Raw genomic sequence first — 13,322 nt, 5'->3', positions numbered from 1 at the left:
AATTCCTACCTGTATTCATGAGAGCATCAGCATTCTCAGAGAAACAAAAGGATATCCTGGTCGATTTATTTATTTCTTAAACGTTCTCAGATTCTGTAGCTCTTTTACCTTTTAAAAAATTTAAAAATCGTTTCCAATTTTCTTGAGTAATTACTGACATACATGAAAGTTGAAGGTGTCTAAGGTGATGGATAATTAGATACCTGTACCTCTTCTACCTCCTACTTAAGGGAGAACAGGTTTCTATGTATCTATCTCTCCAAGGTAGTTAAAATATTTTTATAATTCTTTTTCTTCCATTAAGGCAACCTATCAAATTTGTAGTTACACATGATTTGCTTTTTATGCCTCTATATTTTGGCAGAAATCTATACCCATACCAGAAGGAGTTATTAAGCTTAGAACTCACCCACAGAGTAATAATAATTATACACAAATCATTATGTAATTAAGTATAACCACATATTATCAATGATGCACAGAGAAAGTTTTGATACTAATTTCTGATTCTGTGGAACTGATGAAAACCCTTAGGCAATGTGTCTGGTGTGGATCTCTATTCTTCCATCATTTGTCTGTTCACCTGCTGCGTCTCTTGTAATGAATGTTCTTGCTCCTCGCTACTCTCTGACATGCTGTAACTTCACGGTTTCAGATTTCTTATCACTCATTGCAGAACAATCTCAGTATCTGTGGTAGTTTTTAACATTTTAAAGAAATAATCTTTAACTTTCTGCAAAAATGTTCTGCAAATGTGCTTGCTATTAGCTGCTAATTGCCAAGGTACAGTTTCTTTATTTTTGCCCCTCTGCTGTCTGCCTTATTCTAATTTAGATGCTCTAGTATAGTTGATTCTGCCAGTGCTGAACTGATGGGCTAGAGGTTTCAATACTTTTTTGTAAACTTTTTTTTTTTTAAAGATTTTATTTATTTACTTGACAGAGATCACAAGTCAGCAGAGAGGCAGGCAGAGAGAGAGGGGGGATGCAGGTTTCCTGCTGAGCAGAGAGCCCAATGATGCGGGGCTTGATCCCAGGACACTGGGATCATGACCTGAGCCGAAGGCAGAGGCTTTAACCCACTGAGCCACCCAGGCGCCCCTTTTGTAAACTTTTTGATTGGTCATTTCTCCCCTTAACAGAACCCTGATTAGTTCAAGTACCTAACTGCCTCACACTGCCATTTGCCTCAGGAGCAGCCAGGGTGGGTGAAAACTATCTGAAGAAGTCCTTTTTTCTTGTTCAATGAGTGATTTGGAATGGGCGTGTGACTCTGGACAGTGAGACATGAATGATCCTTTGGGAAGTTTCCTTACTCTTCCTAAAAGTGCCTTACAAATGAACACTCTCCTTTTATGCTGTGGGTGTTTCCAAATGGGACACCTATGACTATTGGAGCCATCTTGCAACTATCTGAAGATAAAGCATCATGGGATAGAGTAGTGAGATGCAAAGAATCTGGGTCTTTGATGATGGAATTGAGCCTCTGAACAAACCAAATTGAAGTCTAAAGTACTTCTGGCCTCTCTGTTACACAAGAAAATAAATTTCTTTGCTCAGAAAGCTGGTTTAAGTCAGAGATTTGGCTATGTCCAAAAAACCACTTTGGTTTTCTGTTGCTGTATAACGCTTGCCTTAAAATTAGCAGCTTATAACAGCCTCTATTTATTATCACAGTTTCTCCAGGGAAGAACTCCAGCTTAACTAGGTCCTCTGCTTAGGGTCTCACAAGGCTGAAGTCAAGGAGTTGTGAGGGTCATGTTCTCTTCTGGTTGCTTGACAAGGGAAGAATCTGCTTCCAAGCCTCCTTAGTTGTTGGCGGAATTCATTTCCTTGAGAGTGGAGAATTTATGGTAGCTTGATTTTACTGCTGGCACCAGAGTGGGTCTAAGCTCCAGACTCTCTTTTACAGGGCTCACCTGATTAGGTCAGGCCCACCCAGGATAATACCACTTTTGATTAACTCAAAGTGAACTAATTAGGGACCAGGCATGTGGCTACATATTTAATGTGAGTTCTGTTATTTATTCAGTATATGTGCTGCCGAAGTGAGCACGTGAGTTCTGTATTTTATTTAGCTTGCAGATAATATTTTACCTTTACATTGATTTCTAGGCCCCTTGGAATTATTCCATGCACTACATACTTAGCATACTTGACCCCTAGGTGGGGACCTCATGCCAAATAGCTTGTGCTCTCTCTCTCTGATATGTGAGGGCACAGTGAGAAGGCTGACATCTGCAAGCTAGGAAGAAAGCCCTCACTATAAACAGAGTGTGATCTCAGACTTCCAGCCTCCGAAGCTGTGAGAAAATAAATTTGTGTTTCTCAAGCCATCCATGGTATTTTGTCAGCTGACTGAGACATATCACTAGGCTATCATTGTTTATGTCAAATCCATTTAAATGTAGGAATACAGAGTACCATAGAGGCTGGACACAGGAAGGATGCCTGAAGTAGTCTGGAATGATTCTAAACTCTTGCAGACTTTCTAAATGACTGGGAATAGCAACTGAATCTGCTTGTGTCTGGGGGCAATTGTACAACTGAGAGTCCTTTGAGTTAAATTCCATGCAGATTACAATGTTTATTAAAGGGCCAGTAATAAAAATGTCCAACTTGAAGCTTAAATAAATATTATTAAAGCTCAAAAGTAACCACAGCAATTGTTTAAAGCTGGGATTCATGGGGTATTTTGTTTGGAGGAGTATTTGATCACAGGCATTGCTCAGAATTGCTGATGCCCAGTGATAATAAAATACCGACTGATTTCTAGCACTTAGTTGTTGTTTTTATATTCTCTATGGACAACACACAGTATTATTGCTGTGTACCTGGGACTGATTTCTTCATCATCCTGCCCTTGGTAGGCTACTGACTGCATAGTCTCTTAAGTTCTTGCTTCATGGGTTGGAAACCACTGGTCTAGCTTGGGAGACTAGGAAGATTTGGGGTTGACATGATTTAGACATATTCATTGGGAGGCACCAGCCAGATTCAGGTGGCATTGTCTAGTAAGCCTTTAAAAATGTGGATGTAGGGGCGCCTGGGTGGCTCAGTGGGTTAAGCCGCTGCCTTCGGCTCAGGTCATGATCTCAGAGTCCTGGGATCGAGTCCCGCATCGGGCTCTCTGCTCAGCAGGGAGCCTGCTTCCCTCTCTCTCTCTCTCTCTGCCTCTCCATCTACTTGTGATTTCTCTGTCAAATAAATAAATAAAATCTTTAAAAAAAATGTGGATGTAGAGCTTGGGGATGGAGATAGAGATTTTGGAGAAGTCTGAGCATGTGGTAGAAAAATCAAAATCAGGAGTGTGTTTCCCCACATGCTTTGGGGATCAAATATATTACTATATGGTGACTTAAAGCACGAGGGGATTCTGACAAACCATCTTGTCTGTTTTCCATTTAATGAAAAAAATGCTTGTTTTTTTTATTTGACAGAGAGAGACACAAAGAAAGAGGAAACACAAGCAAGAGGGAGCAGGAGAGGAAGAAGCAGGCTTCCGGTCAAGCAGGGAGCCTGATGTGGGCCTTGATACCAGGACCCTGGGATCATGACCTGAGCTAAAGGCAGCCACTTAACGACTGAGCCACCCAGGCACCCTAGTGAAAAAATGTTTATTGAGCAATCCCTAGGTACCAGACACCATAATAAGTGCTGGGAATACACACACACACACACACACACACACACACACACACGGTGAGCTGGACACAATCTCTCTTGTGGTTGTGGAACTTGAATTCCAGTTTTTTCATTCCGTCTCATTCTTTTTTTTTTTTAAAGATTTTATTTATTTATTTGACACAGAGAAATCACAAGTAGATGGAGAGGCAGGCAGAGAGAGAGAGGAAGCAGGCTCCCTGCTGAGCAGAGAGCCCGATGCGGGGCTCTATCCCTGGACCCTGATATCATGACCTGAGCCGAAGGCAGCAGCTTAACCCACTGAGCCACTCAGGCACCCCCATTCCGTCTCATTCTTGAGCCAGGATTGATACTGGACCATTTTTATGAAATCTCAATAAGCAAGAACCTCATTTAATATGAAGCCACATTTTTTGGGTGGAGCCAAGAGGTTGGACTTCTCCTTGGTTGGGATAGCACAGATTTTATACCTTCATTCTAGGTTTACCAAGGATGTCCTTGGGAGAATTAGAGATTAGGGAAAAAAAGAAATCACAATTAAACTTCAACATATTCAAAAATACTCAATAGGTTTGAGATGAGAAGAAAGGTTTTGAAAGGGGAGTTTTCTGCTTAAGGACACATGTGATCAAGGAAGGAGGAGCAATTCCTTCTCTGTGGCCCTGAGTGTACCTTAATGCTGAATATACCTATATTTAATAAACGTTTTCTGGTATTTGAGAGTCTCAGATTTACAAAACAAAACACAAAAAATACCCTCCCCCCAAGAACACAAACAAACAAATAAATAATAGCTAATGTAGATCTCTGACATCCCTTGTTCCTCTGTGAGTTCCTCAAGTCCAGGAGCCTGGAATGATGGCTATTAATCACTGTACCTCAGTCACTGCTCTGAGATCAGCATTCTCAGTGTTTTTTATAGAATACTAGGCCACTAAATAAAAGAATCTCTTTGGTATTTTTGAAGATGCCACTACTGTCCGAGTTTTTTCTTCCAGCTTTGGTATTAGATTTGCACGAATCCTTCCTGGGAATCATGGTATAAATTTGAGTCGTCAGAGTGCGGTCAGTACAGAATAAAGTAAACAGCCTTGAAGTTGGCATCACAACATAGTTCATTGTACGGTTGTTCAGTGACTCCTTTGCTTTGGGCCCACAGCTACCCACCCTCCCCATGTTCCCTGTCTAATGTTAGCTGTTGTGCAGCCATTCCTTCCTCCCTCTTTATCCTGAGCTTTCCCCTTTTCTGGAGGCAACCAAAGAGTTCTGTTTCCTGCCTTTTTTCTTTCTCAGAAATACCATTTTTTTTTTAAAGATTTTATTTATTTGACAGAGAGAGATCACAAGTAGGCAGAGAGGCAGGCAGAGAGAGGAAGGGGAGCAGGCTCCCTGCCGAGCAGAGAGCCCGATGTGGGGCCCGATCCCAGGACCCTGAGATCATGACCTGAGCCAAAGGAAGAGGCTTTAGCCCACTGAGCCACCCAGGCGCCACACCATTTAAGTTTTGGTGAAAGATCCAGGAACAAGCAATGAAGTGGGGAAGAGAACTAGGTCAGGGACTGTGCATGGAGGTGGTGGTGGTGAGACGTGCAAAGAGGCAAAGCAGAGCATGTTATTCAGGTATTAGTTATGTGCATGGGGTCCAGCACAGTGCCTGGTAGAAAGTAAGTGCCTTATCATTGTTTGCTAAATGCAAAGTAACATATATTACTTTCTCATGCCATATTTCACAAATTGTCTTGTTGGCTCACAATCAGAACACACAAAACAGGGCATAAACAAGATCAAAGAAGTAGAACCAGGGAAAAGATCAGTGAGAATAAACAAGATCTTATATTCATTTCCTCTTGTTAGTTTAAAAATGGACTTTATTGAGGTCTTTTTTATGCTGTAATATTTTTCTTACCTTTTTATTTTGAAACGATTACCAGTTCACAGGAAATTTCAAAAACAGTGCAGAGAAGTCTATTTATCCTTCTCAGCTTCCCCCAGTGGTTACAACTTATACAGCTATAGTACAATATCCCAATGTGTGTGTGTGTATATGTGTGTATATACTGTGTATGTAGGTCTATACAATTATATCTCATGTGTAGATTCAGGTAGACACCAAGATGATTAAGATGCAGAACTTCTCCTTCATCGCAAAGGTCTCCCTTGTGTTACCCCTTTTGAGTTACACCTACCCCTCCTCCTCACCATCCCTCTTTCCTGGCAACCACTAAGTTTTCCATCACTGCAATTTTGTCACATCAAGAATGTTATATAAGTGTGATCATACAGCATGTGACTTAAAAAAAAAAAAACCTTTTCAGAGGGGTACCTGGATGGCTCAGTTTTTTAAGTGTCTGCCTTTGGCTCAAGTCATGATCCCAGGGTTCTGGGATGGAGCCCCACATGTGGCTCCCTGCTCAGTGGGGAGCCTACTTCTCCCTCTGCTGCTCCCCCTGCTTATGCTCTCTTTCTGTCAAATAAATAAATAAAATCTTTTTTTTTTTTTAGAAGATTTTATTTATTTGACAGAGAGATCACAAGTAGGCAGAGCAGCAGGCAGAGAGAGAGGGGGGGGGGAAGCAGGCCCCCTGCTGAGCAGAGAACCTGAGGTGGGACTCAGTCTCAGGACCCAGAGATCACGACCTGAGCCGAAGGCAGAGGCTTAGCCCGCTGAGCCACCCAGGCGCCCCAATAAGTAAAATCTTAAAAAAATGGGACACCTGAGTGGTTCAGCGGGTTAAGCCTTTGCCTTTGGCTCAGGTCATGATCTCAGGGTCCTGGGATTGAGCCCCACATTGGGCTCTTTGCTCAGCAGGGAGCCTGCTTCCTGTGCCACCCCTCCACACCCCCAACCTGCCTTTCTGCCTACTTGTGACCTCTCTTTCTGTCAGATAAATAAATAAAAATCTTTAAAAAAAACACAAAAAGATTGTTTAAAAATAAAAAGATTGATGTCTTTCACTTACTTATATGTCTCACGATTTATTCCTATTTATCACCGATTGGTACTCCATGTAGTAGGTGTAGCAGTCTATCGAGCCATTCACTTATTGAGGGACATTTTGGTTGTTTCCAGCCTTTGGCTATTACAAATAAAGCTGTGATGAACATCCATGCACAGGGTTTTTTTTTTTTTTCTTCACAATTTTATTTATTTATTTGACAGAGAGAGACACAGCGAGAGAGGGAACACAAGCAAGGAGAGTGTGAGAGGGAGAAGCAGGGTTTCTGCTAAGGAGAGAGCCTGATGTGGGGCTCCATACCAGGACCCTGGGATCATGACCTGAGCCAAAGGCAGACGCTTATCATCTGAGTCACTGAGGTTCCCTCATGCCCAGGTTTTTGGGTAGAAGTCAATTTTCACTTCTCTGGGATAGGAGTGTGATTGCTGAGTTGTATGGTAATTGCATGTTGAATTATATAAAAAGCTGCCAATTTTACTGTTGTACCAGTGAGATGTGAGAGGTCCAGATGCCCCACGTTCTTAACAACATTTGGTGTGGTCACTACTTTTAAAGTTTTATCTGTTGTAATAGGTGTGTTGTTGTATCATATTTTGGTCTTAATTTGCATTCCTATAGTGGCTAGTGATGTTGAACATCTCTTCTGTCATTGGTTTTTAATCTTTCTTCAAAGACTTCTTCCTCTTAATCATGATACCAGCTGAGACCACACGTTAGTGTTTATGTTTGATCCTAATTAATATCCTTTCTCCCTTTAGTCTCAGTGGGAAGGTGCTGACTTTTTGTAAAAATCTCCATGTTCCCCTGTGCTCTAGCATTGCCTGGGGTGAACACTAATAAAGCTGTTTATGACAAAGTATGTTTTCACTAGAAGCCCTGTGTTTGGAAACATTGCCCACAGGTGACAAAAATGCTGCAGTTAAGTCATTTATTTGTGTTCTGAATATATTCTCTCTAGAACTTTTTTACTCTATAGTTGGATTTTATTTATGTATGTATTTATTTATTTTTAAGGTTTTATTATTATTTTTAAAGATTTTATTTATTTACTTGAGAAAGAGAGAGAGCGCACAAGCGGGGGGAGTGGCAGGCAGAGGAAGAAGCAGGCTGAAGCAGGCTCCCTCCTCAGCAGGAGCCTGATGTAGGACTTGATCCCAGGACCTTGGGGTCATGATCTGAGCTGAACACAGATGCTTAACCAACTGAGCCACCCAGGCACCCCTTAAGATTTTTTTTTTTAAGTTATCTCCACACCCAATGTTGGGCTTGGACTCACAACCCCAAGAGCAAGAATTTCATGCTTTGCCAACTGCCCAGTCAGGCACCCCATCACTGGAGTTTAGAGTTTGTTTTATGTCTTGGGGCACAAATTCGCCTTGTTGAGAAGTTTTGTAATGTATTAATCAGGAGTCAGGGTCTAGATTCAAACCAATTTAGGTTTTAATTCTTGGTTTTGCCATTTCTGAATTTTGTAATCTTGGACAAGTTATTACAACTATTAGTTTTCTCTTATACAAGATGAGGATCATAATGACAATTACCTTATAGGGTTTTTATGAAGACTATCTGTGTGTTTAGTTCTCTATTGTGTTACATGTCATCTCAAAGCATGGTGGCTTCAAATGAGAATTATTTAATATTTCTCGTGATTCTGTAGGTTGACTAGTGCTATAGACTGAATTTTGTGTCCCTCTGAAAATTCATATGTTGAAGCCCTAAACCCCAATGTGATGGTGTTAGGAGTGGGGTCTTTGAGAGGTGATTAGGTCATGAGGGTGGAGCACTCATGAATGGGATCAGGGCCCTTATAAAAGAGATCCTGGGGAGTTCTCTTGCTCCTTCCAGCACCTGAGGACATAGTGAGAAGATGGATGTCTATGATCCACGAAGCAGGTTCTCTCTTTTCAGACACTGAATCTGCCAATGACTTGATCTTGGACTTCCCATCCTCCATAGCTATTATATCTCTTTAGCTTTTCTTTTTAATGACATGTTTTTCCTTCCTAAAAAGTCCAGGCCAACCATCTTGTAAAATCCCCAGACCCTTAATTTGTTTATTTCTTCATGCTGCTGTATCACTTGTTTTTCTCTCCCTTGTGTTTCCTGTAGACAGGACCGGAGGTTTAGAGATTTGATTAGATTCAAGCAAGTTTGTCGAGAACATATCATACTTAATGCTGTGTATTTGCTATTGTATTACCTAAGGAAACAACAATGTCAGGTTGTTCCACCACTAGTGAGGGCTAACGTGGTGAATGCCAGATCACTCCACTGCATGGCACATATTTTTACCTTTAGTGATAAGTAACTAATCTCTTGGTTTTAGATTATTTAGCATACTTAGTATCCCAAAGTAAGCCGAAAAACTGAGTGGCTTAAAATAATGATTTATTTAGTTCAGGATTCTGAGAGTTGGCAATTTAAGTTGAGTTTGTTTATTTATTTACTTTATTTAATTTTTCTTAAGGATTTTATTTATTCATGAGAGAGAGAGAGAGAGAGAGAGAGAGAGAGCGCACAAGTAGGGGGAAGGGCAGAAGGAGAGGGAGAAGCAGACCCCCCGGGGGAGCAGGGAGCCAGAAAGGGGGCTCCATCCCTGGGAGCATGGCGTGAGACAAAGACAGATGCTAACCAACTGAGCCACGCGGGCACCCCTTAAGTTGAATTTAGAGGGCAGTTCTGGTTTCAGCAGGACTTCCTCATGTATCTATGGTCAGCTGTAGATTGGCTAGGTAGCTTTGTTCCTGAATGCTGACTCATTGCCTGTATCACCCTCCGCAGGCTAACCTGGGCTTATTCTCATGACAATAGTAGGGTTCCAAGGGAGAAAGTGGAAGTGAGTGAGATCTAGGTTAGGAACTAATATGGAATTTCTTCCATATTCCATAGGTCAAAACACATCACAAGGCCAGTTGAGATTCATGGAGTAGAGAAGATAGGCTCCATCTCTTGACAGGGGAGCTACAAAGTCACATTGCAAGACACATGGTTAGAGAGGGGAGAAGAAGTGAGACCATTCTTCACAATTAGTCTACAACAGGCATCGTGTTGCCTACCAATCTCTCCTGATGATTCTGGCAACCATTGATGATTCCCACCTGAGTCAATTATCACATCGTAATGACATAAGGGTAATTTCTTTCTCTTTTCCCTCTCTTTTTATTGAGGTGTTATTGAGACACAATACTACAAAAAGGGTGATTTCTTAATTCAACCATTTCCCCATATTTTCTAGGTAGTATTCATCTGTAAAAAGAGCCTTCCCAATATCAGAAAAACAAAAACAAAAACCAAACAACGGGAAAGGGCCTGAATAGACATATTTCCAAAAAAGACATAGGAAGAGGTGTTCAACATCACTAACATAAGGGAAGTGCAAATCAAAACCACGATGAAATATATCATCTTACACTTGTCAGAATGCCTAGTACAAAAAGACAAGAAATAACAAGTGTTGGTGGGGGTGTGGCAAGAAAGGAACACTTGTGCACTGTTGGTGGGAATGTATATTGGTGCAGCCACTATGGAAAACAATATGGAGTTTCCTAAAAACACTAAAAATAGGAATTCCATACAATTCAGTAATTCCACTATTGGGTATTTACCCAAAGAGAAAGAAAATACTAATTGGAAAAGATATACGTACCTCTATGTTTATTGCAGCATTATTTACAAAAGCCAAGATACAGAAACAACCTAAGTGTCCATTGATAGATGAATGAATAAAGAAGATACTATATATATACATGTACACACACACACACACCCCACACTGGAATATAATGCAGCCTTAAAAAAGGATGAGATTGAGGGGCATCTGGGTGGCTCAGTGGGTTAAAGCCTCTGCCTTCAGCTTGGGTCATGATCCCAGGGTCCTGGGATCGAGCCCCACATTGGCTCTCTGCTCTGCAGGGAGCCTGCTTTCTCCTCTCTGTCTGTGCCTGCCTCTCTGCCTACTTGTGATCTCTCTGTCTGTCAAATAAATAAATAAAATCTTAAAAATAAAAAAGGATGAGATTGTGCCATTTGTGACAACATAGATGGATCTAAAGAGCATTATGCCAAGTAAAATAAATCAGACTGAGAAAGACAATACCACATTATTTCACTTATATGTGGAATCTAAAAATAAAACAAAAGACGTGAACAAAGGAACAAAAAAATGAACAATCCCCCCACACTCTTAAATACAGAGAACACATTCATGGATGCTAGAGGGAAAGGGTGTGGGGGGATGGTAAAAATAGGTAAAGGAGATTGGGAGATACAGGTGTCCAGTTATGGAATGAATAGTCATGGGAATAAAAAGCACAGTGTAAGGAGTATAGTCAATGATATTGTGCGTTGTGCGGTGACAGGTGGTTTGTGGTGACCATAGCATAATGTATAAACTTGCCAAATCACTATTATGTATACCTGAAATTAATGTAACACTGTGTCAACTATATTCAAATAAAAAGATTAAAAAGAAGAGGGGAACCTGGGTGGCTCAGTCCTTAAGTGTCTGTCTTCAGCTTGGGTCATGATTCTGGGGTCCTGGGATGGGGCCCACATCAGGCTCCCTGCTCAGTGGGAGGCCTGCTTCTCCCTCTCACACTCCCTTGGCTTGTGTTCCCTCTCTTGTTGTGTCTCTCTCTGTCAAATAAACAAAATCTTTTAAAAAGGAAGAAAAAAGAACTACAACACACACACAATCTTCCTTTATTCTTTTCTCTTTTTTTATTATTATAGGCAACATTTTAATAATTATGTAGAAACACATGCTCACAAAAATTCAAACAATACAGAATCATGCAAAATAGGAATCACAAATCTGTAATTGTACTTTCTAGAGGGACCCATTATTACAATTTTGTACCTGTTGTCTCATATATAAACATACATCTAATACAGATAGAAACAAAAATGAGATATTACCTCACGTAACACTCAGATTTCAGGTGTTTTTGAAACACCAAAATAAACATTGAATACTAGTGAAAACACTAATATTTAGAAACAGAATGAAGTGGCAAAACACTTTCCCAAAACTTGGTTTTCTTCTCACAATCTTAGTCTTCCTTAGGCATTTGTATTATAAATCCAGCATGACCAGTCACCACTTCCACATCCAAGTCCCATTTAAATCCTGTCACTGTCCTTGAATTACAGTATATCATCCTGAACTTGGCTCCTAACTGCTCCTCAATCTGTCCACTCCTGTCATCCCCAAGTTCACCTCTTGCCACTCACTCTTTCTGCCTTGTTATGCCAGATTTCTTTCAGTTCCTTGAATTCATTCTAGTGGTCATGCCTCCTGGTTTTGAACATCTGGTTCCATGTCCTGCAACACTCCCTCCTCACCTCTTCCCCCAGCTAAGCTATGCCTGACTACATCTTCAGCTTCAACTCACATCCTACTTCCTCAGAGAGGCCTTCTCTGACTCCCAAACTGGCTTACATTCTCCTGTTTTGTGTCCTAGTGCTCCAAACTAACTTAGTGTTTCTATTCATAGCCAGCCTCTAAGTGCCAAGAGGACAAAGTAGCTGTGTCTCCATTGTCCATCACTATATCCTTGGGGCTGGCATGGCATCTGGCACATTATGGTACTCAATACATTTTTATTTAATGAAAAAAAAGTAGAACAGTGTTCTTGAATACTGGAGACCTATTGCAATTCTATTTCTAAACATTCCCTCTCCCCCTTCCTAGCCATTTAGTTCCTGAACACATTGTAGTTAACCCTGTCCACTGGGTGCTCTGCCTACATCCTCTTGGACCTCTTAGTAAAATATTTCTTAATGCTTTTTAATGGCCAGAACTTGCAACTCTTAGGATGACTGTCCTTGGGTTGTTACAACTTCTTTTCCCTTCCTCCAGCTTTTTTAGAGTATGACTGACAAAAACCCTCTATATTTAGGGTGTACAATGTGATGATTTGATATATGTATACATTGTGAAATGACTACCTTATTAGCATAATCAAACTAATGCATCCATTATCTCACAAAGTTAGCTTTAAAAAAAAAATTTAACTTTTGAGAAATCTATTCACCCAACATGGGGGTTCAACTCACAATCCCAAGATCAAGAGTCACATGCTCTACTGACTGAGCCAGCCATGTGCCCCTAACTTTGGTGTGTGTGTGTGTAGTAAGAACACTTAAGATCTACTTTCTTAACAAATTTCAAATATAGTACTATTAACAATAGTCACCATGCTCTACATTTTATCCCCAGAACTTATTCATCTTATAAATGAAAGTTTGTACCCTTTGACCAACATTTTCACATCTCTCCCAGCCCCTAAACCCTAGCAACCCCCATTCTATTCTCTGGTTCTATGAATTCAACTTTTTCAGATTCCACTTATAAGTGAGATTATACAGCATTTGCCTTTATGTATCTGGCTTATTTCACTTAGTGTAACTTCTGGGTATACAGCCAAAGGAAATGAAATCAGTATTAGAGTTGCTTTGCTCAGACAAAGGCCAAAGGAAGTGACCAGAAGTTTACATTCCTCCTTGCCAACACTCCCAGGCCTTAGCCACTGCAGAAGCATGAAAGCTCAACCCTTTGACTCCAGTTGGGATAAACTCTAAACTCTCAGTAATTAGATAATTCCAGAAGTCCCCTCCAGGATCCGGCTGGACTTCTCACACGATTGCATCCATTCTTGTCTTTCTCCCCTCCCCATCCAGTCTCCCTAACTCCCTTACTAGTTTCTCTTGGGAGCAATTT

The sequence above is a fragment of the Mustela nigripes genome, chromosome 13, assembly GCF_022355385.1.
Source record: "Mustela nigripes isolate SB6536 chromosome 13, MUSNIG.SB6536, whole genome shotgun sequence".
Taxonomy (NCBI): Eukaryota; Metazoa; Chordata; class Mammalia; order Carnivora; family Mustelidae; genus Mustela; species Mustela nigripes.
This window is presented reverse-complemented; position numbering follows the sequence as displayed.